This window comes from Ambystoma mexicanum, chromosome 2p (genome assembly GCF_040938575.1).
Source record: "Ambystoma mexicanum isolate Mex_15411 chromosome 2p, UKY_AmexF1_1, whole genome shotgun sequence".
Lineage (NCBI taxonomy): Eukaryota > Metazoa > Chordata > Amphibia > Caudata > Ambystomatidae > Ambystoma > Ambystoma mexicanum.
The window spans coordinates 697,030,643-697,055,936 of record NC_090923.1 but is presented as its reverse complement, the minus strand read 5'-3'; positions in this window follow the sequence as shown (position 1 = coordinate 697,055,936).

Sequence of the window (25,294 nt, the reverse complement as noted above, 5' to 3'; positions counted from 1 at the left end):
AGTACTGTGCAATTTGCTCAGTTTCTGTGTTTGTTGCTAAAACCATTGGGTCTGTGGGAGAAAAAAAAAATCCATGTTGGATTGAAAAAAATAATCTTTTTCTGTTGTGCTACAGTTTATTTGTTTGTTTGTTTTCAGTGTTTCTGGCTAATGCTTTATACATTGGCTTGTTGCAGTTTTTTGGAGCAGTAACATATTATTTATTTGTTTGGATATTGTAATATTTTGGAGCAGTTAGAATCCAGTAGGCGTATTCTAACTGTCTATTTTTTGATATATTTTAGTGGTATTGATTTATCTGTTTGGATATTGTTAAATTTTGGGACAGTTAGATACCAACTGGCGTATTCTAACTGTCTATTTTTTGCACTAATTTAGTGGTATTCATTTATCTGATTAGTTGTTGTAGAATCTTTGGGCCGTTAGATAGATTTTGGAATATTCCAACAGTTTATATTTTTTTAACACAAGTTTACTTAGGGTTTAAATACAGTTTAGTTATCAAATTTTGGTTTTAAGACGTTTGTAAGATTTGCTGGTAATCTCTGCTTTAGAGTAATGGTACTATCATTACATTCAAACCATCCACATTTCTTTTTTATATATGCAGTGTAGTGCCCTGAATTGGTTGTGGCTCCTGCGTGGTAGATTATACCTATTGTTGTGAAGGTTTTCTTACCAGGTGATATTTGACCATGTGTGAATCCAGTCAGCTTGCAGTTGTTTTTGATACCAACTGCATTGTAACGTAGAAGCATTAGTATTACGTATTTACTATGTGTTTGTATTACTAACATGGAGCGATTATCCGAATTGCAGGTAGTACATAATCTACCATGGTTTGCATTTTGTACAAGTTGCTGAAATGGAATGGATTCACAATTAGGTATTGATATATATATATATGAAGCCTTCATTGGGGATTTCTTCTTGTGTCACATTGTTGCAGAGAGTGCAAGTATGTTTCCACATGTATGAAATCTGGAAGAGTTCATTTATAGGTATGTTTTTATTTTCCAGCACTTGTAGTAAGTACATTAGACATTCTTGTGGATCTTCCTGTGAGTTTATAGTGAATTTAACCATTCCAGCACAGTAGTCCAATTGTTGTCTTATTCCATAAACACTGTATGTATTATCAGGATTGTTTGTTGCATTTTTGTGAAGTACTAACATTTGCAAACACAATTGGTCTGTACTGTGTAAGTAAATGTTGTCAACAATTGGTGGCAATTGAAATAGAATATTCATTGCTACATTTGCGTAGCAACTTACTCCAACTATATTTGAGAGTTTAAATGGACCAGGTAGTTCTGTATCTGATAGATTTTTTTTTTTTTTAGTTTGTCTTCCTTCTTTGATGAAGTACCTGGTTTACTTTCCCTAATGGGTTCTTTTTTTTCTAAACTATTTAGTCTTGTTGTGGCTTGGTCACACATGGGTAGTGTCATACCATGTACATCTAGTTTGTCTGTGGCGCTAATTTCCATTATTGGTTGCATTTCTTTACTTAACATTATTTCATTGAATTTGAAACAGCTTGCAAGAGTTGGCATTAAGGCCACACAATTGATATTTTTGTGGGCTGATTGTTCCATAACATCTGTAGCACATGCATTATCACCATAAAGTGCATGAATGTGCTGGGTTTTCAATATTGCTTCTGCTGCTTTAGAAAGTATACCAACTCTGATACTTTTTAAGATGTTGGCATAAGTGAGATCTGCAGATTGCTGCATGTTTTCTGGTAATTCTCTGTATTGGAAATGTTGCCAAAGGTTGACATTTCCAATGCTGCCAACAGTTTTACGGCAGAGTTTGTGTCCTAATGTTTTAAAAATAGGCTCACCTTTTACAGGTGTCAATTGAAGAAGATCTCCGAAAACAATAATGTGCTTTCCTGCAAAGAGCTCTTCATAGTTTGTTTTGAGTACTTCTTTTAATCTGAGGTGAATCAAAGCCAACATTAGGCTGGACACCTTGCTCACTTCATCTATGAGAACCATTTTCATTTGTTTCAATACTCTGCGTAGTTCCATTGCAGCTTCTGTAGAAAGTGTGTAATAGTCTAATTTGTTTTGGTGTTCTACTGGCAGGAGTAGTAATCAGTGTTAAGTGACACCACCTATGTTGTAGGCAGCTGAACCTGTGGGGGCAGTGACAACAGCTGACAGTTTGTTGTTTGTCAATTGTTGAAGGAACCTACTGATGATTTTGATTAGGAATGTTTTGCCAGAAACAGCTTCACCACTGACGTACAATAGTATAGGTTTGTAATTTTGGCAGGTGCAATCTTTGTTTTCATGCTGTACACCCTGTGCAATTTCTTGTGTTACTTCTTGAAAAATGCTATGTTGCTCATTGTTTAGTGTTCATTGTAGTATAGTTAAGTCTTCTTTATCTTCATACTGACACATTGTGTTTTCTACTTCTATCATAATTAATTCTGCCTCATTTGTTATTAATGGCTCTCCCAGTGGTTCTTGGCTTCCTGTTACAGAAGGTTGACTAATGTCAGGAGTGTCCTTATCTAGATGGGCCTGGAGTTCTTCTTCGTGTTGCTGTTCATTGTGCAACATTGTTTTGTACTGTGTAAAGTTTACATCAGTTATAGTGTGTTCATTTGCTTTGAAAGCGTCTTCATATGAGCCATAGTTATCTAGTATTTCTTCTTCTTTTCTCCATGGTTTAAAGAGTTGTGGCAGGGACATGTAATATACTTTTTTATGTTGAGGAGTCTTTAATGACAATTTGATATGATTAATTCAATTTGGTTTGGTGAGTTTTACTAAGCTGCCTTCACAGTTTGTCACTCAATATTTACCGTTTTTTTCTTCAGGTTTTATATTATTTTTGTATGTGTAGTTTTTGGCTATGTGGTATAGACACATGGTTTCCAAAGTGGTACTCCTGTTTGGGTAGTATGTGTCCAATAAATTGTTTTTTAAAACATCTTGGCTGTTGGAATCATGTTTGGCTATTGTTTCTATATCTTCGTATGATTTTAGAACTCTTTTTCTAGATTTAGCTGGACCAAGACTTAGCCATACTATATTTTCAGATTTACTATACAGTGCAGTACCAGTTAAACGATCAGCTGCTTCATAGGATCCGCATTCTCTATGGGACAGCATTTTTATGCCCAAGCTGTATAATTTTTGAGACACTGTTTTATCTGATGACAGGTCATTCCAGAGGTCTTGCAGCTCTGTCTTTTCTGCTTTGGTTAAGTATGCTGTGACATATCGTGCAACTGCAGTAAAATTGTTTGCAATGTACTGCACATCTATGTTTGCATTCCATAAGTGGGCAATGATTGCATTGTAATCATTGATATATTTTTCTTCTTCTTTTCTTTTTATGTAATATGTATTTTTTGGTGACTTACTTTTATTTTATTTAATGTGATACAGTTTTTTGAACAAAAACTTTACACATACACAAATTTACACAAAAACTAAATTCTTAATACAATAATGTAAAAACATCGATTTAGAATTGGACAACCAAAAAAAAAAAAAAGGCAAAAGAGGTGCATTTAAAAATATTTAACATATTTAAAATATTCACTTGCATTTCATTATTATAAATTTCATGGGTCACAATCACCTTTAAGTTTTCACTTAACTTCATATGGAAACTCATTCCCTACTGTTATTTTCCGGGAGGTTTGGCCAGTCCATCTGTTTCAAATTTCAAGTTTTAAGTTTCAAGTTTTCCCTTAACCATATACCATACTCTGTATAGTGCCAAATGTAGACTAGGATTCAAGGTATTGATACATCCATTCCAAAAGACTTTAGATTTGATATGGTCAAGATTATGTACAAATCTGCTGTAGTGTTTTATATAGGCTAAAGTTAGTCTAGGACATAGTGTGAGGACATGTCTCGCAGTTTCAAGTGAGGCTTTGTTCTTACATATCCTACAATAACGCTCAGTTTTGGGGATGGCCCGTTGTGGGCCCAACACCGTTAGAATAGGGAGATGATTAATACGTAGAAGTAATAGAAAACGTCTCAAATTATTCGATGGGCAAAGGTTTAAATATTTTTGTGCCCTTCTAAAAGTGTATAATACATACGATGTGAACTCATAGCTGTGAAGACTCGCAAGATGTTTAAAGTTATTCTGCCAGTCCCAAATTTTAAGACGCTCTGCCATTTGTGCCTTCAGATGTTCATACTTATCTCCCCAGTTAGGGGTCCATTTGATCATCTCAAATAAGACAGTCATTTCTCTCACAAAATAGACCTGCTTATTCCCCTCAATCTCTTCTTTTACCGTCCTCAAGAGAGGATTAATCGGGGTGACCTGGACCCTAATGTAAATTTCTGCTCTTTTCTTTAAGACCAGAGCTTTTAGGAAAGGTAAGCCGAGCTCTAATCTTAAAATTGCCATTGGTATTCCCTGTGGCAAACCCAGCAGCTTACGCCAAAAACGACCCTCCAGTACCTGAAGCCAATCCAGATCTAAGTGGATAAAAGCTTCCAGCCCATAGATTACCATAGGAATTAGGCACTGGATGTAGAGTTGGCGAGCTGCCCACACAGAGTATCCACTTTTATTGCGCGAGAACTGACATATCATGGAGGTTAATTGTGCTGCTTTTATTTTACGGGCTTGAACACAGGAATGGAAATTACCCTTACAATCAAATTCAACTCCTAGATATTTATAGCAGTTAGTATATTGAATTTCCTGTCCTCTTATTATCACTATGTCTAACTGAAGACATGAGGTTGTTCACTTGACCTGTATTTGTAACTGGTCTAGGGAAATCAAATCGGCATTTGGTGTAGTATGTCCCTTTGTTTTTGTATTTGCGATGACAATATTTGCCACATTTGTGTATTGAAATTGTAAAATTTGTGCATGAAGGTCACTATTTTTGGATTCCGATGGAATTTCACAAGTGACATATTTTTCAATAAACTGTAAAACAGTGGCATCACTGTCTTGACCAAATTTAGGAGCATCTTTAATCCATAAAAGCATGTGGATATGTGGTGCTCCTCTGGCCTGGTATTCTTTTCTCCAAAAGAACTGTTGCACTGTGGCGTATTATTGCTTGAAATGGGTGCACTGTTTGAATTATAATGCTCTCATATAAATTAAGTTGTTGAAGGGGTTTTGGTAGTGGATATAATTCCAAATTATTTGTGATAGCATGTGAAGGAGTTTGGTTGTTGTCAAGTTTTGTAGCGCAGTAACTACAAAGTATTACGGGGTCAGTTATTTCATATTTGTTTTCTGCTATAAGGTAGAGAGCTAATTCAAACCATTTAGAATCTTCATTGTCTTCTATTTTGTATGATAGGTCTACAGTTTTTGTGTTACTTTTATAAAAAGTTTTGCGGCAACATACACACACATGCTTTGGTACTTCAGCTGATGTACTTTTAAATTTTAGTATTTCATTTTTGTATGTGTGTAGTAAAAGGTTGCCATGTGTAGAATTGTTACTAATTTGGTTTACAGCTATTTCATTCTGTAAGTGGGTTTCACTTCCAAAATATTTTTTTCTGGATATGGTCGATTTCTTCTAGTAGGTCTTTTGCTGTACCATGTAGAAGAATGTTATTTAAATTGGCTAGTGCTAATGCAGGACTTTTAGCATAGTACAGTTTATAAACTAAATTTCTTATAGTTGAATGATGTGTTGATATCCTTTTGATATCATGGAAGGTGGTTTTGCAAGTAGGTCCTGTAATGCAGGCCAATGAATGTCCATGTAGTCCAGTGTACTTGCGTACTAGACAGGTATCCATATTTTGCAGTAGTTTAATTTTGATTTTGTCTTTGCTTTTCACATATTGATTGAGGAATTGGCGTAAAGACTTGAAAAATTGTTTGGGAATGTTACACATTGACATGCATGGCAATTTGTGCACTAGACGTTCTGATTCAGTTGAATGGAGGGGTAATTCTAAGTTTTCAGGACATATTTTTGTAAGGAGTACTTCTTGTTCCATTATGTTATTATAAATTGTTTCATAACCTTGACCACTGCTATGTATGGCAATTATATTTGTTTGCTTTTGTTTGTACCCTTCTTTATTAAAGTATGTTTCTGTGCTCGTAGTGTGACTCCATTCACCTCTGCAGATATTTAAGAAGTTCTTTCTGTTGACATTTCGTTTATTGAGAAGTCTTTTTTGTAATTTAGTTATTAGTTTTGTTAGTGGTTTCATTTTGTTTAACACTAAAATAAATAACTTTCTTTTGAGAAGAATTCCACTGTCTATCAACGTTTCTAAGATTAATTTCCTACGATAGGTTTTAAGCATTGAACCTGGTTTCTCTCCTGTTTTTATAAGATTTTGAAGGACTTTGTGACGGAACATTTTGGCTAAAATACTTTTCTTGGTATGCTTACTTTGAACTATATCAAGATTTAAAGAAGCTATTTTATCTGTAGTGATAGCTGATTTTCTACTAATTGTTTTTTGGTTTGGTTTACATTATGATAGAGGAGGCAAAGTTTTTGTACTTGAAACTTCTTTTGTTTCACTAAATGACTGTATTAGCTGTTTTGTTTCAACTTTTTTTTACAAATTGTGCTAGAGATTGATGCTTGTGTTGGACACTTTTATTTTCATTTGCTCTACTTCTGCGTTGCTTTCTACGGACTTGATTTTTGGTAGGCATTCTTTAGGGTCTGTTGAAAAAAATAAAGAAGGTATGGGTTGTGGTGTTCTGCAATGTATGTATGCTGAGTGCATGAGTGTTTGAGTAAGATGATAAAGATGTGTGTAATGGTGTGTGATTGTGCATTGGGAACTACAACTAGTAGGGATGGGTATTCTTGAATTAATGTGTTACTAAACTGGGGTTCAGATGACAGAAAAAAGTAAGCTAGTGGTGTGGAGAAGTATAAATAGTATATCTAATGCTATACAATTAAAACAGTTGTTTGTTCTATAACATCTAAATTCTAGCGGTTGAGTTGGGTAATTTGTGTGTCGAAAAATAGGAATTTGTGGGCCATTCTGGCTGTAACTCGTTGTTTAAGACATGGGGATTTTTGGACAGAATGGTGCAGAATCTCTATTTTTAGGCACAGAAATAGCATGAATTAACCTTAGAGTGTGTTTGAGTAATAATACAAATATTATGGTGATATTCTACTTACTTTTTTCTAAGATGAACAGGTTACTTCTTAGTTGTTATTTGTACTTCAAATTCGGTTGCTTCTTTGCAGGAGAATGGTCTTCACTGCAATTGTAAAAGAAACAAATTAGTAATTTTGTTGGTATATAGCACTGTTTTTAATTTAGACATTGATTTTTTTAATTGAAATCCTCAGCGCCTTCCTCAAAACCAATAAAACTATCTTATTTACATAAGATACGTCGCACCAGTTGAATACATATGCTATGTTCTTAATGAACAAATTGTATTGCAATGACTAACTGTAGAAAACAAAATATCCTTTACTATATCTTGTAAAATTGATAATGTACCACTGAATACCATTATTCCTGTAACTAAGCTCTTCCAAGTAATAGTGCCTCAATGTCATGGGCTGCTTGTCCTATATAAATGTAAGTAATTAAATAAATAAAGAAATTAAAACAAATTATGTAATTGTACAAGTATTATTGTTTGAGATTTGAACATAGAGTGTGAATGCAATTTTGTTTGACTATATGTAGTCTATATATTTCATTTCAAAAATGTTAGTTTAACATGATTTGAGTGTGTGTGTGTGTATAAAGAAATTAAATAGTATAAAGATTTGTAAGTGATTTTAGGAGACTGAAAAAAAGACAGTAGATTCATTTTACAGATTATACAAGCTAAAAAGTCAGTTAGAAAATGTGTTCATGTACTGTACAGAAAATAGCATACCTGTAGTTTGTGTTTATGAATATGGGTATGCACGGAGCTGCAAGTAGAAATCTTGGAGACTTGTACAGTATTTCTTGTAGATGGTGCTTGCCAATGATATGACACTTGTACTCAGAGAGATTCACAGTACATTTGCAGTGCTTATCTATGATGATGCAGTTAGATGTAGCTATGGCTGTGTGTTTCAGAAAACAGATTGTTTGGATTTTGGGAGACTCGTGGATACATTGGTTGAAGGTGCATGCAGAAACCTGTGGAGTAGCTGTAGATCTTGGATTGCCACATGTGGAAGTACACTGGCATGGAGTACATAGAATGAAGTGGTTGGACTTGTTACCTCTCTGTGCTACTTTGGAGACAGAGCAACATCCAGATATAATTATAATTCATTGTGGATTCATTGTGGAGGGAACAGTTTAGGACATGTGTCTGGAATTTCTTTGCAATTTGCAATGAAAGAAGGACTTGGGAAGGTCATGGACATGTTTCCAAATTCTCAAGTAATTTTTTCACCGATTGCGCAGAGACAAATGTGGCTTCATTCTTCTTCATTTGGTCCACAAATGGAGAAAGCAAGGCGCAATGTCAATAAGGCTGTTTGTGACTTTCTAAGAGATTTTGGCATGTCCTCTTTTCACAATGAAAATATTATGTTTCGTAGTACATACATTTTTCACAGAGATGGAGTACATCTAACTTATGCTGACAATCATATTTTTCTAAGAAACATACAAAATGCATTGTGACCTTTTTTAGAATGGCAGCATCCATTTTGAAGTTGGTGTTGAGTATTTATAATTTTTGAAACACAAACACCTCCCAAAGGCTCTTTTCAGAGCCACCACTTCCTCCCAGAGAAAATTGCAATGGTTTTGATATACATTACAAAGGGCCCTGCTTCATTTATTTTCACTTCTATTTTTTAACTGTGAAAGGCGGCTCTGAAAAGAGACTTATTTTTTTTTATTTTTGTTATTTTATATTTTTGGTTTTTTTTTGGGGGTTTTTATACACGACACACCAGGAGAGGAGGGGAAAGGAGGGTAAAGGGGGGGACACCAACCACGGGGATAAGAAAGGGCGAGCTGAGAGAGGAAGATGTACAGTGGGTTTTATTTGGGTAGTGAGCAGGTCTTCTCGTGCTCTGAGACGATAGTCTCAAAAGCACTACGAAGTCGCTCCCTCCTGCAGAGTACTGTGTCGCAGTACATACACACAACTGTGACCCTCGAAAGGTAAGGGTCATCAGCATTATGTATGGCCTGTGAGGCAGCTTGAGGAAGACGCTGTCCCACAGAGGTGTTCCTTGTGGTGACAGGATCAGAAACGGAGGATGAAGTACAACCTTGCGAATGGCCCAGAGTGAAATGACCTTAGGTGTCGCTTCATGGTAGTGTCCCAAAGCTGTACGATCCATACCTCCCGCGACTGAGTATCATTTTGCACTCATTGCAGGTGACTCGGTTCGCACGAGCCTTAGGACCATCCCCATGAATGGTAAATAACCGCCACACCCAAGACTCACGCCGAGTGCGGGTAGAAGGGATTTCCACTACCTCATTCTCGTCATCCTCTTCTTCCTCCTATGCATCCTCACTCCTGATCCCCTCTTCACCCCCTTGGAGAGGTGGTGGTGGTGAGGCGGTAGGGGTGGTGCTGAAGCAGGTGCAGCACCAGGTGGCAGTAGTGCAGCCATGGATGCCATCTTGATGATGGTGTAATCTGCAAGTTGCAGGAAAAATAGCTGTTCACGGACATGCGCGCTGTCCGCGGACAGATCGAACACAAAAAAGGTTAAAAAACTTTCAAAAAATATGTAGAAACTTAGAACTATTTGACAAATATTGTGGATTACTTGAAAATGTACATTTAAATTGTTCGGAGACACGAACAGTGTCCGCATTCAGAACACGCGATCAGCATGGGCGCGGTCACATGATCGCTTTGCGAACATGTTTGCGAAGGAATCGGCTGTCCGCAGGATACCAAATGCATGGACATTGGTTTGTGCATGCACGTTGATGTTCTACGGACACTGTTCGGGACCTGAAGTAATTAAAAGTGCATCACACGTCAAACGAACAGTTACGGACAACCGTTTGTTCTTTGAACAGTTTAACTTCCTTGCGAACAATACGGACAGACATAGCGTCCTCAGGACACCTCCATTTTCGTTTATTTATGAACATTTCAGAACACCGCGTGTGTTCTTAGAACAGTTTCAACTTGCTAGCGAACAGTACGGACAGGTATAATGTTCTTCAGGACACCTCAATTTTCGTTTATTTACGAACATTTCAGGACACCGCTTGTGTTCTTAGAACAGTTTCAACTTGGTAGCGAACATTATGGACAGGTATAGTGTTCTTCAGGACACCTCCATTTCCGTTTATTTACGAACATTTCAGGACACCACTTGTGTTCTTAGAACAGTTTTAACTTGCTACGGAACAATACGGACAGGTAAAGTGTTCTTCAGGACACCCCCATTTTATATATTTACTAACATTTCAGGACATCGTCTGTGTTCTAGAACAGTTTCAACTTGCTAGCGAACAGTACGGACAGGTATAGTGTTCTTCAGGACACCTCCATTTTCGTTTATTTATGAACATTTCAGAACAACGCGTGTGTTCTTAGTACAGTTTCAACTTGCTAGCGAACACTGCGGACAGGTATTGTGTTCTTCAGGACACTTCCATTTTCGTTTCTTTACGAACATTTCGAAAAACCCTTGAAATTCCCCAGTTATGGTAAGCTAAGCAACCATAACTCGCGCCACCACCGTGCACTGCTAAGCCTAACACCCAGGACATCAAAGATGACATCACAAATGTCATTGATGACATCACTGATGAAATTACATGTCTGACGCCCCCTTATTTCCTTTCCTGACATATCTAGGCCACATGATTTTCTTCAGTAACAGTCAGGAACTAATAATTGTAAATGTACTATATTTGTAGACTTATCCTTCAAGTATGTTCTTACAATAATTCCCTTATGGTCCAGTCATATCATATGAAACATATACATAGGGCAAGATACAACCTTGAAAGACAGCAATCCTTTTTGTGCATTAATATTATCAGTAGAGTTATCAGCACTTTCTGATAGTGTTGATTTTTTTTATTACTGCACTTTCCCTGTATAGGCTCATATTTTTATATGTTGTACTCACACTATTTTCCTTACGGACCAGGCACGTCATGTGATATATATAGATAGGGTAAGTAACAGCTTTGAAACAGAGCAATCATGCCTCTGCATAAAGGTAATCAGTTAGGTTATGAAGACTTTCTGCTACTATTGCTGCTTTTTTTCTTACTTCAATTCCCTTGTATATATTCATATTTGTATGTGGTGTTGTCTCTTTGTGATTTGTCTATAATAATGCATATATGTAGTAAGTGGGTTTTATTAACTACTTATCACAAGTTTCACTGTACCCAAAACTCTAATATGAAAACAGTTATCATTTCACTATTCAACATGGCAAGCTTATGAATATTGCACCTCCATCATGTATGCTGCACACAATGCCTATGTTTCTACATGATTACCTTAGTATACTGGACTGAAGTTAATATTAGAATGCTATTTATATCAATGCATAGCTTAATGCACTGATTAGCACTTGATATTTATTCCAATAATCTTTGACATTTTTTTTATTAACATTAACACTACGAAACCCTTGTATAGACTGTTCATGAAAGGTAAATGCACATGTGATGTCATCAGTGATGTCATCAATGACATTTGTGATGTCATCTTTGATGTCCTGGGTGTTAGGCTTAGCAGTGCACAGTGGTGGCGCGAGTTATGGTTGCTTAGTTTACCATAACTGGGTTTTTCGGTTTTACTTGGAATCATAACGTCCCTTTAACAAAGTTTTTTCACTGAATTTCATAGGTTTTTAGTAGTGCAACTTAACCATAACGTCCCTTTACCAAAGTTTTTTCACTGAATATATATATATATATCCTGGGAAATCAGTAAAAATAACTATGCACTGAAGATTACTAAGCCTTCCCTTAGAATTCCCCCCATGAAAGAGGGTTTTTTTCGCCAGATGGGTTTCACTGGCGTTATTGTTTTTAATTATGTTTAGACTCAGGTTATCCTACCCCCTTATAGAGCCACATTAAATTAGCATGCCTGCCTGTTTTAGATGAGGGAGATGTTTATGATTGGGTGTTTTCATTAATTTCTTGTTAGCACCAGTCACTCTAACAAAAAGTGTATATAACAATCTGTGGCAGATAATAGCAATGGTATGCCGCGGTAAAAATGAGATTGTACGCATTATGCATTGTATTACAGTTCTGCGGTCTTGATTTTAACACCCAGTCTCCATGTTATATTGAGGAACTGAACCTATTTAAAAATGGCGGACAGCTTGAATAGGCAGAGGGCACTGACTTAATTTTAGTCCTACCTTTATTTTGAAGGTCAAACTGTAGGGGGAGGGTTTAAATACTGGGTCTTGGAAAACTGAATTCATGTGAACAAGCTACAAGCCGTAGCGAAACGCGTCATCTCTGAGGTTTTCCTCTGTGTTGCTGGGCTGGAGGTTTCCACATGGAACTTTTAAATTTTGTACCGAAATAAAGAAGATTTTTTTAAACTGAGCGACGGTGCAGCTGGCTTTTGTCACGAACGTTCTGGTTTACTCCACAATTACTCACAGCATTCTGGGAGTGCGGCTCGAGTTTGCGCCAATGTTTGGTGCAAGAAAAATTATGATCTCTACACGTTGATGTGTCACAACGCGGAGCGAGCACCCACTGCCACGTAATCATCAAAGACATCGGAAGCGCGCGGACTGACAACGCGAAGACTATAATGTCCCGCTGCTGCTCGGAATGGAGCCTCTTTACTTGGAAGTGAGAACGCCCACAGTGAGCGGAGACAGAGGCACGTAACCGGCGAGGACGCCGCTGCCGTGGTATCGGAGGAGGACACGGCGTAGCGGATCTGACCCTGGTGAGTGCCATCGGCCTTCTGTTCCTGTTGGGGTATTGGGAAATCAATCTTGATCTCCCCCAAGGGGGTAATTATCCACTCTTATGTCACGCAGTCCCTTACACATTTTGGGCGGATTTGCTGTCAGACATCTTATGAAACTACGCTCCCAATAGCCAACGTGCACATAATACCTCCGCCCAATATGGCACACGCCTTAGCCACGAAGGAAGCCTCGAGAAGGGAATTGGCTTTGAATCTATTCAGTGAGACATTAAAAACTACCACAGGTACAACTCAGAGTAAGACTTCTGCACTTGCTGAATCTAATGAAATTACGCTCCTAAAGGAATATGAGAAACTGTCCAAAAAGGAAATCAGCAAATGGTGGGAGGAGCATTCGCTCCAGAACTATATAGATGTAAAAAGAATACCAAGGGGGTTGAGGATTTTGACGACACCGTCTTTTGAAGAGCAGGACCCCGAAATGTTGGAAGAATGGGGCGCTGCAACCAATTCATGCTCTAAAACCCTACTGGAAATATTGGTGAAATATGCAGGGAATGACAGAAAAAAGATCCTAACGAAGATTTCGGAAGTTGAAAAAAAACTAGAAAAAATAAAGCTGGGCGAGGACAGTGTGAAATTGAAAGTGAATATTGACAAGAATCTCATAGTCTTCGAGGAAGAAATTCAACAAAGAAAGCAGCGCAAATTCCTGAGAGATAAAGAGGACTATCAAAATGGTCGTGTCTACACTTTTGCTAGACGGTTCGATCAAATGAGGGCACAGACGAAGGCACAGAAGAAACCCACTGCCGAGAATAGAGCCGGCACCTCCAATGAAGACTCCACAGCCTCTGAATCCGATGTGATAGAAAGTGAAAATGAGGAACCTCCAGTTAGACTAAATTTTTTAGAAGAGATGCGCTTGCTTTGTCAGGATGGAAGGGCAAACAAGCAGACTGGAGGAGGCAAAACACGGGGACAAGCTCAAGGAGGAAGACAAAAACGAGGAGGGGGCAGAGGGGCCAAAAAACCGACAAGGAATACCTCAGGGCGATCACTGCGCTCTGGGAATTAAAAGAAACAACCGTGGAAAAAAGTCTGCAAATGTCCATTGTCAATTTGACCACACATACCCTAACGGAAACACAACGCTCAGTGCTAAGTTTGGGTCTGAATTTCTGTCTCGCATCAGAATATGACTATCCGCAGACCAGGATAGACTTTGACCAATATATACGGAAAATAAAACTACGGAAATTCTTTATGATGAATCCTGTCAAAGAGAAGAAACGAATTGCCCAAACAGGGCGGACTGACCTCTCTAAAGCAGATCTGGACACTTTATCCACTCTCATATCCCTACAGGAGAATAGAGATCCAACTTTTGAACCAGCAGAATTCGATTTGGATGAATTGGATATCAATATGGATTGGTATAAAAGTACGAAATTGAAAAGCAAATCCAAGTTCATGCCCCCTACGATCATAGGAGGCACTGTGGAAACATTTCAAAATTTGGTGATAGATGACCTGAAAAAGATAAGACATAAGGAGGCGAGAAAATATAAACCCAACATTGGAAAAGAATATATGCAAGCTCTGAAAGAACTGAACCGCTTACCCAATTGTATCATCAAGGCGTCAGACAAGGGCAGAAACATTGTGCTGATGACCCGAGATCAATACATATATGAGGCCAATCGGCAATTGAATGATACAACTTGCTACGAAAAAGTTAGTGACAATCCTATGAAGGATTTGGAATTGAAAGTACAGACGTTCCTCAACAAATGGGTAGAAGAAGGAATGCTGGAAGATGATGACATAAAGTTTCTCTACAAATCTCACTCTATAACCCCGACAATATACTTCCTGCCTAAAATACACAAGAATATCTCAAAGCCTCCGGGGAGACCCATCGTTACATTAACAGGGTCATTATTAGAAAACATGTCTAAGTACATTGATGAGTCTTTGTTTCCCTTCGTCCTAACATTACCCTCATATCTGAGAGATACGAAGGACTTCTTATCGAAGATCAATGAATTACCTTGTGAATCAGACTTCCTATTGGCCACGATGGATGTGGTTTCTTTATACACGTCCATCACACATGAGCAAGGGATCAAAGCCTGTACTCATTATTTGAATACCAGGTCGTTGAATTTTTCCAAACATTCCGAAATGATCTTGGCCATGATACATCTGTGCTTAACGAACAATGTTTTCTTATTTAACCAAAAGTACTACAGACAGAAGCAAGGTACCGCGATGGGAACGACTTTTGCCCCGTCATACGCAAATCTCACAATGGGGTATTGGGAGAAATATGAGGCATGGAAGGAAAGTAACGAAAAGTTCACGAATAAGGTAATCATGTGGCTACGCTACATTGATGATTTATTCATCATATGGAAGGGCTCTGCAAAGGACTGGATGGACTTTGTGGAACATCTAAATAAAAATGAGTACAATCTAAAGTTCACCGAAACTCACAGTCCCAAGGAAGTTGTGTTTCTGGATGTCACGGTCCAAATTGATGAGGGGAAAATAAAAACGAAAATGTTCCGCAAACCAACAGGAACAAATGCCCCATTACACGCGAACAGTGCCCACTGCAAAAATTTAATCTGGAGTATTCCGTACGGCGAATTTATCCGTCTCCGAAGAAATTGCTCGGAACTCAGCACTTATGACGATGAGAGTAAAATCACAGCCTGGGGTTTTAAAAATCAGTGCTATCCCAAACGTATCATCGAGAGAGCTTATTTAAAAGCACGTCAATGCGAGAGGTCCATATTACTACTAGATCGTAGCAGTAAGACACCTAGTACGGATCAAGAAATCACAACTCGTCTGATCTTGACGTATGGACAATCTGCAAAATATATCAAAAGCATCATACGCAAACACTGGAATACATTGATAGTGGACCCGGACTTGAGACATTCATTGGGAGAATATCCTAATTTTGCCTTCCGAAAATGTCAATCTATTAAAGACAAACTAGTAAGTAGTTTTATGCCACCAGACACCATACCCCAGCAGCCCACTTGGCTAAACAGTAGGAAGGACGGCTTCTACAAATGTAGAAAGTGTAAGATTTGTGAATATGCGGAGGAGTGCAGTACATTTCTACACCCTATACTCAAGAGAACTATTTCCATTGTGGACAGAATAACCTGTGACTCTGAGTACATAGTGTATGCACTCAAATGCACCTGTAATAAGTGGTACATAGGCAGCACCAAGTGCAAACTCAAGATTTGCATACAACAACACATAAGAGCCATCAAGAACCAAGACTATTCATACCCTATTGCCAAACATTTCTGGGAGAAACATGAAGGAAAATTAAGTGACTTTTCGTTTTTGGGGTTACAACAAGTGAAGATTGGACCAAGGGGAGGAGATAGAGAGAAACTGCTCAGACAACGAGAAACGAGAGTCATCATTGATTTCGAGAGCAAGTTTCCATTGGGACATAATATCGATGAGGAACTTTATACATTCTTGGGCGAATAAATCATTGGGATGTTACTATTTTTTTCCCCTTCCTGGGAAATCAGTAAAAATAACTATGCACTGAAGATTACTAAGCCTTCCCTTAGAATTCCCCCCATGAAAGAGGGTTTTTTTCGCCAGATGGGTTTCACTGGCGTTATTGTTTTTAATTATGTTTAGACTCAGGTTATCCTACCCCCTTATAGAGCCACATTAAATTAGCATGCCTGCCTGTTTTAGATGAGGGAGATGTTTATGATTGGGTGTTTTCATTAATTTCTTGTTAGCACCAGTCACTCTAACAAAAAGTGTATATAACAATCTGTGGCAGATAATAGCAATGGTATGCCGCGGTAAAAATGAGATTGTACGCATTATGCATTGTATTACAGTTCTGCGGTCTTGATTTTAACACCCAGTCTCCATGTTATATTGAGGAACTGAACCTATTTAAAAATGGCGGACAGTTTGAATAGGCAGAGGGCACTGACTTAATTTTAGTCCTATATATATATATATATTACACGGCTACGGGAGTGGCCATGTAGTTATGGTTAAGTTGCTGTTTCCATAGGAAGAACACTTTTTGGGCGGCTTATAACTTTGCTCCCTCTGGACGAATCCTCACCAAACGTTGCAAAAAAAAGTATATGGCCCACTCTGAATTTGTTTTGCAAAGTTTAGTGAGGATTCGTCCAGGGGGGGCAAAGTTATATGGAGGGACCAAAACATTTTTTTTCGAATAGACTGAATGGGGAAAAAAGTTTGCTCGTGCCTACAGCCTAAACCGCTGGACGGATTTTCACCAAATTTGGACCAGAAGTAGCGGCTTGGTTCCGAAAGCGTGCTTTTGCAGATTTGGTGAAAATCTGTACAGTAGTTTTTTTAAAATGACCAAAAAGTAGGTCATAAAAAATTAGTGATAAATGTGTTCGGTCCGCAGACACACTTCCCTGTTCGCTCCGAGGACAGTGTCCTGATTGGCCAATTGGCTTGCGTGATGTCCGCGGACATGGGACGTGTTCGCTGATTGGATGGCATGGAGCGTGAAGCGAGTCAGATTTTCGGTAGCGCCCGCCGTCTTCGATTCGCAGACGGCCGCGGACAGCGCAGTGAAACTTGGTCTAAAATTTGTATTTAGTAGAGTGTGTTGGTGTGTAAGAGTGTTTGGGGAGGGTGGGAGAGTATGAGATAGGTTAAAAGTTGTGTTTTTTGATGTGGTGGACGCTCTTGTTGTGCTCGATTTGTCTGCGGACAACACGGCTGTTCTGAAATGTTCTAAATAAACTAAATGGTGGGTGTTCTGAGGACGCAATATGTGTCCGTTTTGTTCGCAAGTAATCTGAAACTGTTCTAAGAACACTTGCGGTGTCCTGAAATGTTCGTAAATAAACAAAATGGGGGTGTCCTGAGGATGGTGTCCGTATTGTTCTCTGGTAAGTTGAATGTGTTCTAAGAACACTTGTGGTGTCCTGAAATGTTCGTAAAAAAACAAAATGGGGGTGTTCTGAGGACGCTGTCCGTATTGTTCGTTGTGAAGTTTAAAGTGTTCTAAGAACACTCGCGGTGTCCTGAAATGTTCATAAGGGGTGTCCTGAAGACGCTGTCCGTATTGTTCTCTGGTAAGTTGAATGTGTTCTAAGAACACTCGTGGTGTCATGAAATGTTCGTAAATAAACAAAATGGGGGTGTCCTGAGGACGCTGTCTGTATTGATCGATGGGAAGTTGAATGTGTTCAAAGAACACTTGTGGTGTTCTGAAATGTTCGTAAATAAACAAAATGGGGGTGTCCTGAGGATGCTGTCTGTATTGTTCATTGGGAAGTTGAATGTGTTCTAAGAACTCTCGTGGTGTCCTCAAATGTTCGCAAATAAACAAAATGGGGGTGTCCTGAGGACGCTGTCCGTATTGTTTGTTGACAAGTTGAAAGTGTTCTAAGAACACTCGCGGTGTCCTGAAATGTTCGTAGGGGGGTGTCCTGAAGACGCTCTCTGTATTGTTCGCTGGCAAGTTGAATGTGCTCTAAGAACACTTGCGATGTCCTGAAATGTTCGCAAATAAAAAAATGGGGGTGTTCTGAGGACACTGTCCGTATTGTTCTTTTGCAAGTTGAATGTGTTCTAAGAACACTTGTGGTGTCCTGAAATGTTCGTAAGTAAACAAAATGGGGGTGTTCTGAGAACGCTGTCCGTTTTGTTCGTTGGGAAGTTGAATGGGTTCTAAGAACACTCGCGATGTCCTGAAATGTCCGTAGGGGGTGTCCTGAAGACGCTGTCCGTATTGTTCTCTAGCAAGTTGAATGTGTTCTAAGAACACTTGTGGTGTCCTGAAATGTTCGTAAATAAACATAATGGGGGTGTCCTGAGGACGCTGTCCGTATTGTTCTGTGGCAATTTGAATGTATTCTAAGAACACTCGTGGTGTCCTGAAATGTTTGTAAATATACAAAATGGGGGTGTCCTAAGGACGCTGCCCGTATTGTTCGATGGCAAGTTGAATGTGTTCTAAGAACACTCGCGGTGTCCTGACATGTTCACAAATAAACAAAATGGGGGTTTCCTGAGGATGCTGTCCGTATTGTTCGTTGTCAAGTTCAAAGTGTTCTAAGAACCCTTGCGGTGTCCTGAAATGTTTGTAGGGGGTGTCCTGAAGACGCTGTCCGTATTGTTCGCTGGCAAGTTGAATGTGTTCTAAGAACACTTGCGGTCTCCTGAAATGTTTGCAATTAAAAAAATGGGGGTGTTCTGAGGACGCTGTCTGTATTGTTCTCTTGCAAGTTGAATGTGTTCTAAGAAAACTCGTGGTGTCCTGAAATGTTTGCAAATAAACGAAATGGGGGTGTTCTGAGGAGGCTGTCCGTATTGTTCGTTGTCAAGTTGAAAGTGTTCTAAGAACACTCGTGGTGTCCGGAAATGTTCGCAAATTAAAAATGGGGGTCTTCTGAGGACACTGTCTGTATTGTTCGCTGGCAAGTTGAAAGTGTTCTAAGTACACTCATAATGTCCGCGGACATTAAAAGTTTCCATAGGCCATAGTTGGAATGTTTGACTCTATGGGTGTGATATGGCCATGCACCCAAGACTCTATGCCCTGGCCACAACCACCGCAGCATATCACACTCATAGTTGCTTATAACTTTGAGTCAAAAACAAATTTATAAGGAACAAAGTTATAAGCCACTATGGGTGTGATATGCTGCGATGGTTGTACTTATTATAATATACTTACTGTTTGGTTTAGTAACTGGAGTACATGTATTTCTTGTTCATTTCTGTGATAAAAGAAAATAGCATGTTAGTATTAGTATTTTGTAATGACTTATTACATTGTATAATTAACAATTTATTTTTTTTGGACCCTCATATTTAGTAGATTACAAACCAGAGTACTGTGCAATTTGCTCAGTTTCTGATTTTGTTGCTAAAATCATTGGGTATGTGGGAGAAAAGAAAATCCATGTTGGATTAAAAAAAAAAAAAATTTCTGTTATGCTACAGTTTATTTGTTTGTTTGTTTTCAGTGAGTTCTTAGAACAGTTTTAACTTGCTAGCGAACACTACGGACAGGTATAGTGTTCTTCAGGACACTTCCATTTTCATTTCTTTACGAACATTTCAGGACACCGCGTGTGTTCTAGAACAGTTTCAACTTCCTAGCGAACAGTACGGACAGGTATAGTGTTCTTCAGAACACCTCCATTTTAATTTATTCATGAACATTTCAGAACAACCGCGCTGTCCGCGGACACCTAAATTGTTTTGTTTTCTTTTAAACTGAAACTAATTACAACACAATATAAAAATGTAACTTTATTTAACATATATTAACAATTCATGACAGAGAAAGTTAGGCAGAAACGGAAACAAAAACAGGAGAATTAGGGGTTTCAACATGATTGGTATCAGGTGAAGAAGGGATGGAAGTCTCATCAAAACGTTTTGGGTTATGGAGAGGGTTTGGAGATAACTGGCTGGGATATGGTGAGGGGGGACAAGTACATGTGGGAAAATGGTAAATGGTTTTTGTTTTAAAATGCTCCTCAACAAACGTTTTGAAATTATTAAAATTGGTCAACAATATATACATTTTTTCTTTTATGCTGTCAAGAGTGTTTTCTGTAACAGTTTCTTCAGAGGTATTTTCTATTTTGGTATGCTCTATACAAAAAAATATATATATTTTAAATGTATATAAAATAATAATAATTAAATGGTTTATATTGTAAAGTGTGTACCATTAGTTTCACTATCTTCTGACATTTCCTCATGTGGGAAATGCTCCTCTAGCCATTCCAGAGTACTAGACATTTCTGTGAGAAAAAAAAAAGATAATATATTTTTTTTATCTAATACAGAAAGTTTATAAATATATGAGTAAAATGAAGTACACTTACTATTTCAGGTAAGATATGTTCTGAGTACTCTGTAGGTCTGGTCTTGCTCTTATTTGTGGAGTGTCTGTGAGGTAATTTTGTTGGAAGCCAATTTATCTTCTTTTGGTATATTCCATTTTAGAACATATTGTATTTAAATGAATGGTTAGTGTGTTACATATATGGGTTACATTTCTTATGTATTACTATATATAATATGTATGTGTGCTGCTTTGTGAATTTTTCAAATGTTACTATGTTATGATATAACAATTTAACATACCCTCCCAGAGTTTTTAGGTGGTGGTACTGTTGTCCGAACATATCCGCGGACATCAAAAAAGTTTGCGGACATCAAATTCAGTAGAAGGGGTTCAGTATGTTCCATATTACATGTACATAAAGTCAAAGTTATTATTGTTAAGTTGTGCTACTAAAAACCTATGAAATTCAGTGAAAAAACTTTGTTAAAGGGACGTTATGGTTAAGTTGCGCTACTAAAAACCTATGAAATTCAGTGAAAAAACTTTGTTAAAGGGATGTTATGGTTCCAAGTAAAACTGAAAACCCTTGAAATTCGCCAGTTATGGTAAGCTAAGCAACCCTAACTCGCGCCACCACCGTGCACTGCTAAGCCTAACACCCAGGACATCAAAGATGACATCACAAATGTCATTGATGACATCACTGATGACATCACATGTGCATTTACCTTTCATGAAAAGTCTGTACAAGGGATTCCTAGTGTAATGTTAATTTAAAAAAGTGTCAAAGATTATTGGAATAAATATCAAGTACTAATCAGTGCATTAAGCAGACCTTCCAGGATTTTGCGGCATGAAATGGCAAATTTTGGGGCACAAACCTTTATTTATTGCAGCATTTTTGCGGAACATTTTGTATTAACTGGAGGGTGTAAGATTGCCACATTGCAGGAAATAGGCATAGTGCAAGGCTACAAGAGAGCCAGGATATCATTATTATGTGGTTTTTGTATTAATTTAATAGGAAGAGTCCCAGATGTCTCTGGCTTGGCAGAGCAGTGTTTGATTTGGCTACATTTCTGGTTTAATGTTCATGCCTATTTAATAGTATTAACTAAATTGATCATTATCAATTGTAATGCTGAAAATATTCCCCTTCTATGTTCTCCAATCCCCCAAACACCCACACACCTCTCTCACCAATACACATCTCATCAACTCCCCATCACAACTTGCATTCCTTAACCTCTCACTCTGTCATACAAATACTCACGTGCTATGTCACACTGTCAAGTCACAATTTGCACTGCCCAGCCCCTGCCACACTCCAAATCATACTCCCAACTCACACCTTACACTCTACAATTCCTCCCGCAATATACAGTGCTTCATTCTTTTGTGCTGCTTCTGCATCTTGCATACTTTCTCCCATTCTATCGCACTCTTCCCTCATCCTTTTTCCCAATTTGCAGCTCACTGCCTCTTTCTGGCCAACCGCTTCCTCTCTGCTTTCTGGCTCACTGACCACACGCTCCCTCTACTTTCTGTACCTCTGCTCGCTCTCACATTTCTGGCCCACCGCATCACTGCTTCCTCTGCTCTCTTGTGCAGCGCTTCCTCCTCTGACCCACTGCTCTCCCTCTGCTTTCTTGCCTATCACTTCACATCTCACCCATCACTCTCCCTCTCTCTCATAGTGTAACCATTTTTTTTTTTTAAATGTACATTTTGACCCAGTCCTCAAATAATGGGGCATTTAAAAAAGAACTGAGGATATGCTATTTTTAGACAACCCATTTTTGGAAATGAGCAGGTCACCTTATTCTCAAAGGTGACCGGCGCATTTCCACAGGCTTGAGCTGTAGCGCAAATTGAGTACTGGCTAGCTGCCTTGAATGGTGTTCTGGGTTGTTTGACCGAAGTGTAATTATTTGCGGCGGAATTGACCGTAGTCAATTTCGCTGCAAATTGATTTGCACTTCTGCCAAACAAGTCAAAATGTACCTTTCACCACCATCCCACCCCCTCCCCTACTTAACTGCTTGGTCGCTGCCGCTTCCCCTGCAACCCTGCGGTGCCAGATCCGTCCCTCTAATGCGGGTCGGATCTGACTCCGCAGGGTCCCTTTTTCGTTATTTTCTTTTTTCTGTCCCCACCTCTAATTTTGAAGAAAAAGGGGAAAACACTTCTGCAACCACCCTAGACCAAAAATACTGAACATGGGGAGTGGGTGACACCCCCGCAACACATGTTCAGTATTTATAAAAATCGATCGAATAGTACTGGACGAAATAGGTCAAATTGGAACATTCGATAGATTTTTGTCATCAAAATGGGCAGTACTTTGAATAGAATCGCTCTCCCGACAGTGTTCTGCAAGCTCTGAGCGCCTTTCACAGGGACAGGCCCTCCAGGTGCCTGCCACTGTAAAATGCGACCCAAAAAATGTATTTGTATCCTGTTTGAGGAGCAGAAATGCAAGCGACACAGCAGCGGTTCATACCTTAAAAGAAATGCATGACAGGGTCAGGAAAGACCCTGTCATGAAGTGGCAGCCCCACATCCCGTGCACGTACGGTTGCCTACAATTTCTACACATTTGGAAGTGCATCTTGCTTGGAAATGAGGGATGCGCTTTTAAATTGACAGAAACGCCACTTTATTTGATTAAGGAGGTGAAAAAGGCCATCTGAATGGGCGCGCATGTAAAATGTGCCCATTCATGTGTCCCTTGTGGATTGGGCTGCACTTTTTTGGGGTGCAAGTGATGAGATGTATTAGCGCATTTCATTTCTTGTGTAAAAAAAAAAAAGTTGAGAACCTGGCACCCTGAGTATAATTTTTCTTAAAACAGTAATTTTTGCAGATTACTTTAAAAAAAAAAAAGTAAAAAAAAAAAAATCTTTGCACAAAACGGCCGTATATAGTGTGAGTACAACGTATAAAAATATGAGCATATACACGGAAAGTACAGTAATAAAAAATATCAAAACTATCAGAAAGTGCTGATAACTCTACTGATAATTTTAATGCACAAAAAGTATTGCTGTCTTTCAAGGTTGTGTCTTCCCCTATGTATATGTTTCATATGATATGACTGGAACATAAGGGAATTATTGTAAGAACATACTTGAAGGATAGGTCTACAAAAATAGTACATTTACAATTTTTAGTTCCTGACTGTTACTGAAGAAAATCATGTGGCCTAGATATGTCAGGAAAGGAAAAAAGGGGCGTCAGACATGTGATGTCATCAGTGATATCATCAATGACATTTGTGATGTCATCTTTGTTGTCCTGGGTGTTAGGCTTAGCAGTGCACGGTGTTGGCGCGAGTTATGGTTGCTTAGCTTACCATAACTGGCGAATTTCAAGGGTTTTTCGGTTTTACTTAGAACCATAACGTCCCTTTAACAAAGTTTGTTCAATGAATATATATATATATATATATATTACACTGCCACGATAAGTGTAGTTATGGTTATGGTTAAGTTGCTGTTTCCATAGGAAGAGCACTTTTTGGGCGGCTTATAACTTCGCTCCCCCTGGACGAATCCTCACCAAACTTTGTAAAAAAAAGTATATGGCCCACTCTGAATTTTTTTTGCAAAGTTTGGTGAGGATTCGTGTAGGGGTGGAAAAAGTTATAAGGGGGGTCCCAACATTTCTGTTTTTCCTATAGACTGAATGGGAAAAAAAATTTGCTCGCGCCTACAGCCCAAACCGCTGGATGGATTTTCACCAAATTTGAACCAGGAGCAGCGGCTTGGTCCCGAAAGCGTGCTTTTGCAAATTTGGTGAAAATCCGTCCAGTAGTTTTTTTTAAAAAGACCAAAAAGTAGGGCAAAAAAAATTAGTGATATCTGTGTTCGGTCAGCGGACGGACTTCCCTGTTCGCTCCACGGACAGGACGGTGATTGGCCCAGCAGCTTGCGTGATGTCCGCGGACATCTGACGTGCTCTCTCATTGGATGCAGTGAAAGTGTCCAGTGCGTCTGGCTTCAGAGACGCCCGCCATCTTTCTTTCCCGCAAGAGAGGCTTTGTCAGGTCAGCAGGAGCGTGTCTGTCTCCTGTTCCTCCCACCCCCGCTCATGCCCCATGTCTGCCCCACCCCCCGCTCATGCCCCGTGTGACCTTTCTGTCTCCCCCACCCCCGCTCATGCCCCGTGTGTCCTTCCTTTCCCCCCTGCTCATGCTCTGTGTGTCCCCTGTTCCTCCAGCCCCCCGCTCACGCCATCGCACACAGTGGCCAGCAGAGGGCCGAGGAGCGGGATCTGATGCACAAACTCATGTCCGTGTTTTTGTTTGTCCCCCTCACCACTCGCTCATGACCCGTGTGTCTCCCTCCCCCCCACCCCCCGCTCATGCCCCACGTGTCTCTCTCTCCCACCCACCCACGCTCATGCCCCGTGTGTCTCTCTCCCCCCACCCCCGCTCATGCCCCGTGTGTTTCTCGACCTCCCCCCCACCCCTGCTCATGCCCCGTGTGTGTCTCTCCTTCCCCCCACCCCCGCTCATGCCTCGTGTGTCTCTCTCCTTCCCCCCCACCCCCGCTCATGCCTCATGTGTCTCTCTCCCTCCCGCCCACCCCACGCTCATGC